This window comes from Meleagris gallopavo, chromosome Z (assembly GCF_905368555.1).
Source record: "Meleagris gallopavo chromosome Z, MGAL_WU_HG_1.1, whole genome shotgun sequence".
NCBI lineage: Eukaryota > Metazoa > Chordata > Aves > Galliformes > Phasianidae > Meleagris > Meleagris gallopavo.
Window position 1 is genome coordinate 24217789 of NC_139435.1, and position 6942 is coordinate 24224730.

The 6942-nt window shown below is 48.7% G+C and overlaps 1 long non-coding RNA gene across 1 annotated transcript; it reads right to left on the reverse strand.

Moving 5' to 3' along the window:
• Nucleotides 1-462: 462 nt before the first annotated feature.
• On the reverse strand, nt 463-6351 carry LOC146542169 (uncharacterized). Its single transcript, XR_014880522.1, has 3 exons — nt 6192-6351; nt 3704-3855; nt 463-1034 (listed from the first exon to the last, which is right to left on the reverse strand). It is a non-coding gene; the product is annotated as an uncharacterized LOC146542169 (long non-coding RNA).
• Nucleotides 6352-6942: the final 591 nt, after the last annotated feature.

A 6942-nucleotide genomic window follows, 5' to 3' on the forward strand; every position in this document is an offset into this window, starting at 1 on the left:
TTCCAGTTCTCTCCTGAGACCTGTAGGGTCAGGAGTGCAAGCAGCTGGGCAAGGAGCTTAGCTGCCAGCATAGGCCAACCCAGCACATTTTTCCAGCTAGCCAAAGAGTCCTAGTGGGAACCTAAAGTCCTTAGTGTCTCCTTGGGTAGATTATGAAGCTGGATGAATGCAAAGCAGTGGTGAAAGTGGGACACTAAGTCATTTTGTGTTGTATAATATACTGCAGAGTCCCTAGAGCACTGTAGAGGTACAGCTTCAGAGGATGGTACAAGGCAATGCAAGCAGCAGCGATCTCTAGGCAGGAGGACAAGATCCAGATCTGTCAGCACTAGGAACATCACTGGATGTAATTGCAGTACAAGCAAGATGGGTCTGCCTGAAATACAAACTTCATCTGCAGGTCAGAACATCTGTGAAGCAGAGAAGCTATTACAGTAATGAGGACACCACACGAAGCCCAGATCTTATCAGCAGGTATCTTTATGAAGTACAGTCTGCCATAAGCAAAGTGAGGCAGAAAAAAAGAGATCTTTAAAGTAGGAAGCTATGTCCCAGAATAGGCAAACAGGATAATACACCACAAAAGCACTACAAGTAGTTAAGAGTTCTCATTCCACCTTGAAAGCTAAAAGTAGTGTCAGGGTGAGTTGGATGTATTTGCATTAGGAGCAGGGTTCACACCAAAGGTGAAAACCATCCAAACAGTGCTGCTGGATCTGCTTGAACTCTTCTATGAGAAGCAAGCTGGTTCATGGCCTTGTTCACTCTTGTAAGCTGGTGTGCCTGCTGAGCATCTCTCATGCTGAGGTTCTTGCTGACACATGTGCATTCAGTAACCAAGGAAGTATCAGCTACAGGTTTTTGGTAGCATGGCTGCGTTAGGTATGCATATGGTCCTCACCGCATGAGCAGAAGCTGCTTTTCCTGCCAGTAAGAATGGGCAAAGGACTCTTCACTGCTAACTTCTTAAGCTGGCTGAAGATAAATCGAAGTGGACAACTCTGAAGCTTCCATGTAAAACAGCAGGGTCAGGACTGGGGTGTAGCAGGAGCAAAAGAGTCAGGCCGCAGAAGGAGATAAATCAAAGTAAAAGGGTTAAGTAAGCTAGGGGGCAGTGCCAGAGCTTTTACAGTTTTTCTTTGCTAAGGTTTTAAAACATTTCAGAAAGCATAGTAATAATATAGCATTTAGTTTGCTGCAGTTCTGAGAACTTGATTCCAGAACAGATGGATTGGTTTTAGCAAAGACTCAAAACAAGCAGGACTCCCTGTACTGAAACAGTGGAGCTACACCAATTTTGCAGTAGTGTTGAAATACACCACTGCATGCAGTGAAATACTTTCCTTCCTGTACTTCCCTTAACTTTCTACCAACTTGTGAACCCCTGATTCTGGCATGAAAGGTGTAGCACTGAAGAGATTGAAAAAGAGTCCAGACTGCATTGTCTGTTCAATTACAGACCAATGGATGTGGCCAATATTAAACATGGGTGTTGAACTACAGATGTGGAAAAGTAGAAATATGTATAAATAAATCATATCTGGCCTTTTAATCTTTCCAAGGAAATGCACAATAATAGATTAGTGATCTCCATTCCTCAGGGACAACACAGCTGTATAGCCTGATGTTTAAGACACACATCTGATTACAGCTCCAAATTATTGTTTCCAGGATGTCTACTGGGATACTGACTAAAAGCTAACACATGAATGAACACAAGAATTTCTTAATGGAGCTTGTATTATTCAACAGTTATTGATGTGGTATTCACGTGTTTTTTTACTCTTCATAGAATCACAGAATCACCGAGGTTGGAAAAGACCTACAACAACACCCAGTCCAACTATCCACCGATCACCAGTAGTTCTCACTAAATCATATCCCTCAACATAATATCTAAATGTTCCTTGAACATCTCCAGGGTCAGTGACTCCACCACCTCCCTGGGCAGCCCTGACCACAATTTAAAAGTAGTAGTATTTCCTAACATCCAACCTGAATCTCCCCTGGCACAGCTTGAGGCCATTCCCTCTAGGTCCTATCACCAGTTACATGACCCCCAGCTCAGTACAACCTCCCCTCAGGTAGTCGTAGAGAGCCAACTTGGTGTCATCTGCAAACTTACTGAGGGTGCACTCAATGCCCTCATTCAGATCATCAATAAAGATACTGCACAGGACAAGCCCTAGCACCGACCCCTGGGGAACACCACGCATGACTTGTCACCAGCTGGATTTAACTCCATTCATAGAATTACTCAGGTTGGAAGGGACCTCCAGGATCATCAAGTCCAACCACAGTCTAACCATAGTAACCTAACTCTAACAACCCTCTGCTAAATCATATCTCTGAGCACCACATCCAACTGGCTCTTAAACACATCCAGGGACGGTGACTCAACCACCTCCCTGGGGAGCCCATTCCAATGTTTAACCACCCTTTCTGTAAAGAAGTGCTTCCTAATGTCCAACCTAAACTTACCTTGGCGCAACTTGAGGCCATTTCCCCTCGTCTTGTCACCTGTCACCAGTGAGAAGAGATCTACCCCGCTCTCACTTTCAGGTACTGGAAGAGTACCCCTATTGAAACTCATGCCGTTAACCTTGGCCCATTGATCCAGTCTGTCCAGGTCCCTCTGCAGTGCCCTTCTCCCCTCTGGCAGATCAACACTCCCTCCCAGCTTGGTGTCGTCTGCAAACTTACTGAGGCTGCCCTCAATCCCCGCATCAAGACCATCAATGAAGATGTTAAACAGAAGCAGCCCCAGTACTGAGCCTTGGGGGACACCGCTCATGACCAGCTGCCAACTAGATCCAACTCCATTGACCACAACTCTTTGGGCCTGACCATCCAGCCAGTGCTTCACCCAGCAGAGCGTACAGCCATTTAGACCATGGGCAGCCAGCTTCTCCATGAGAATGTTATGGGGGACAGTGTCAAAGGCCTTACTGAAGTCCAGGTAGACCACATCGACAGCCTGATCCTCATCCACTCAGCGGGTCACCTTGTCATAGAATGAAATCAGGTTTGTCAGGCAGGATCTAGCATTTATAAACCCATGCTGACTGGGCCTGATCCCCTGGTTGACCTTTAATTGGTCAGTGATGGTTCCCGAGATTATTCATTCCATAACCTTCCCAGGCACCAAGGTGAGACTGACAGGCCTGTAGCTACCAGGATTATCTTTCCAGCCCTTTTTGAAGATGGGCGTCACATTTGCCAGTTTCCAATCCACCAGGACATTCCTGGTTAGGAAGGACTGCTGAAAAATGATGGACAGTGGCTTGGCAATCACATCAGCCAACTCCCTCAGCACTCTAGGGTGCAATCCATCTGGTCCCATGGACTTGTAAGCATCCAGCTTTTGCAGCAGGTCCAAAATTATCTCGTCATGGATCATGAAGGGCTTATTCTGTTCCCCATCCCATCTGCCAGCGCAGGGGGCTGTGTTCCCAGGGAGTAACAAGTCTTACTCTAAAAGACTGAGGCAAAGAAGGCATTAAGTACCTCAGCCTTATCCCTATCCTTGGTGACCAGGTTGCCCTCGGCATCCAACAAGGGATGGAGATTCTCCCTAGCCTTCCTTTTGCTATTAATGTGTTTATAACAGCATTTACTGTTTCTCTTTACCTTAGTGGCCAAGCTCAGTTCTAACTGCGCTTTGGCTTTTCTAATTTTCTCCCTGCACAACTTCACTACATACCTGTAATCCTCATAAGTAGCTTGCCCACTCTTCCAGAGACCATAAACTTTTCTTTTGTTCTTGAGTTCCAGCCAAAGGTCTCTGTTCAGCCAGCCCGGCCTCCTTGCCCGTTGGTTCGTCTTCCATGACATGGGGATGGTCAGGTCCTGCACCTTTAAAACAATTTCCTTAAAATATTCACAGCCTTCCTGGGCTCCCATGCTCTCCAAAACTACCTCCCAAGGGACCCTCTCAACCATGGTCCTAAAGAGGTTGAAGTCCGCCCTCCGGAAGTCCAAGGTGGCAGTTCTGCTGACTCCCCTCTGTGGTTCAACAAGGATAGAGAAGTCTAGCATCTCATGATCACTTTGCCTCAGACAGCCTCCAACCTTTACATCCCCCACCAGACCTTTTCTGTTAACAAATAGCAGGTCCAGGATATTGCTCCCTCATCAGCTGTGTCAGGAAGTTATCTCCCACACACTTTAGGAACCTCTGGGACTGTTCCCTGTCAACTGTATTACAGTTCCAGCAGATGTCTGGGAAGTTGAAGTCCTCCACCAGAACAAGGGGGAGAGACCTAGAGACCTCACCCAACTGTTTATAAAGCATTTCATTCACCTCTTCATCTGGGGTAGGTGGCCTGTAGCAGACTCCCACAGTAACGTCAGTCTTGTTAGCCTTTGCTTTTATTCTGATCCATATGCTCTCAACCCTATCATCAACATTATTAATTTCCACACATTCATGGTCTTTTTTAACATAGAGAGCTACACCACCGTCTTTCCTACTCGTCCTGTCTCTTTTGAAAAGCTGGTAGCCCTTCATCACTGCACTCCAGCTGTGGTAGTCATTCCACCATGTTTCCGTGATGGCAACTATATGATGACTTTCCGAACACACAATGACCTCCAGCTCCTCTTGTTTATTACCCATGCTGTGTGCATTAGTATACAGACACCTGAGCTTAGTCTCCTTGCGAGTGGCAGTAACCCTAGTACCCTCATGACCACACTCAGGTGTTTCCACAGCCACCAACCTCACACCTACCCTTGTGTTCTTCCTACAAAGGGGTGAGTCATCCTCCTCTTCCACCAAGGCACAAGACCATGGGGTCATACAATCACATCCCTCTCCTGCAAGCACAGGGACGTTACATTCAGACTCCATATTAGTGACCCCATCCCCCTTCGTACTTAGTTTAAAGACCTCTGAATGAAGCTAGCCAACTCCTGTCCTAAGACCCCTCTCAACCGGTGGGAGAAGCCACTCCTATCAGCTGCTAGCCACCCCAGTCTCATGTAAACAGAGCTGAGGTCAAAAAACCCAAACCCCTGCCAGGCACACCAAGCTCTGAGCCAGGTATTAATCCGTTGGCCCATTATATCGAATCCCTCATTATTCCCTATAGCTGGAGGGATAGAGGAGAACACAACTTGTGCTCCTGAACCCTTTACCTGTCTCCCCAAGGCCCTGAAATCCTTTTTCAGAGTCCTTAGGGAAGTTCTGCCTAAATCATCACTACCAACCTGAAACAAGAGCAAGGGATAGTAATCAGTGGGCTGGACTAGGGAAGGAAGTTTCTTCCTCATATCCTTAACCCGGGCTCCCGGGAGGCAGCAGACCTCCCTGTGTAGAGGGTTTGGTCTACATATTGGCCCTTCTGCTCCCTTCAGCAGAGAGTCACCAATAACAATGACCCGTCATTTTTTCCTAGTTGATGAAGTTTTAGTGCTAGGCGAAGACTGGTCAGACTTGGGGAGCATTACCAATTGGGGAGAACCATCATCACCACCATTGTCCAGTTGACCCTGCACAGCACTGAACCTGTTTTGTAGGGGCAGCTGGGGGGGCTGGGGACTGACCAGGATGGTGCGCCTGCGTCGCCGAGCAGGGGTCTTATGCCACTGCCCTACATCCCACAATTCTTTGACATTGTTCCTGGGGGTGGAGAGGATAGTGGGTTCACTGCAGCAGGAACACTGCCTGCATGTAGGTTCCCCTCTGTCACCTGTTTGCAAGGCGGCAGGGGGTGACTTACTTCACGCAGAGCCTCATCTGGCTGCTGACATCTAGGGGCTGATAGGGTTTGGTACCAGCAAATCAAACCAGCAGTCAGTCTCCCTCTCACATTCCTTAATGCTCCTCAGTCTCTCCACCTCATACTGCAGGTTGGCCACAAGGCTGAGTAAGTAGTTTACATCATACACAATCACTGCCTCCTTCACCTAGCACTGCAAAGGCCTGTTGTGCCTTTGCACAACACAGCAACTCACTACAGCCAGAGGACTGCACAGCAGCATCTTGGTTTGGGATCTCAGTCTGAGTACCCTCATTGTTCTTGGCAGCAGCCTTCCTTTCATACGTGTGCGGGGCCTGAGTCTGGGTCTCCAGTCTTCTTGGCTGCCACTTTCCTTCTGTGAGAGCATGGGACCTCTCTCTGGGTCACCTCATTATTTCTGGCAGCAGCCTTCCGCCAGGGCGCAGCATGGCTAAGCACAGTACTTACCAGCACTGTACAGGTAGCCAAGCGATTCACAGACCCCACCCTTCCTGTTTGTCTCTGGTGGGCAGCGGCACGCCGAGGCTTTTTCAAGGCACGGGGGGCGTGAATGCAGCGCCGTTACCCAGGCAACGCCCACACGCTGCGTCAGCCGCTCTCGGGAGAGCTGCCGGGCGAGAGCTGCCGGGCTCCTTTGTTGTCTCCGGAGTGAAGGAACCGTCCGAAATCCCCTTGAACCCCGCGGTCGGTCGCTGCTGGTCCGTCCGGGACGGCCCTGAGGCAGCTAAGATCGTCAATCACCACCACTCTCTGGGCCTGGCCCTCTAGCCAGTTCCTTACCCAGCTAAGAGTGTACCTGTCCAAGCCACGGGCTGCCAGCTTTTTCAGAATACAGTGGGAGACAGTGTCAAAGGCTCTGCTGAAGTCTAGGTACACCACATCTGCTCCATAACCTTCCCTGGCACTGAGGTCAGGGGGACAGGCCTATGGTTCTCCAGTTCCTCCTTATGATCTTCCAGACCTCTGAAATCTTTCCAGTTGACCAGGAACACTGACAGGTGATGGGAAGTGTCTTGGCTATCACCTTTTCCAGTTCCCTTAGCACTCTTGGATGAACCTCATCTGGCCCCATGAACATGTGGTAGTCCAGGTAGAGAAGCAGCTTTCTGACTGTTTCCTCTGGGATCATGGGTGGGTTTATTCTGCTTCCCTTCCGAGACTTCCAAGTCAGAGAGTGATAGGACAACTGAGGACAACT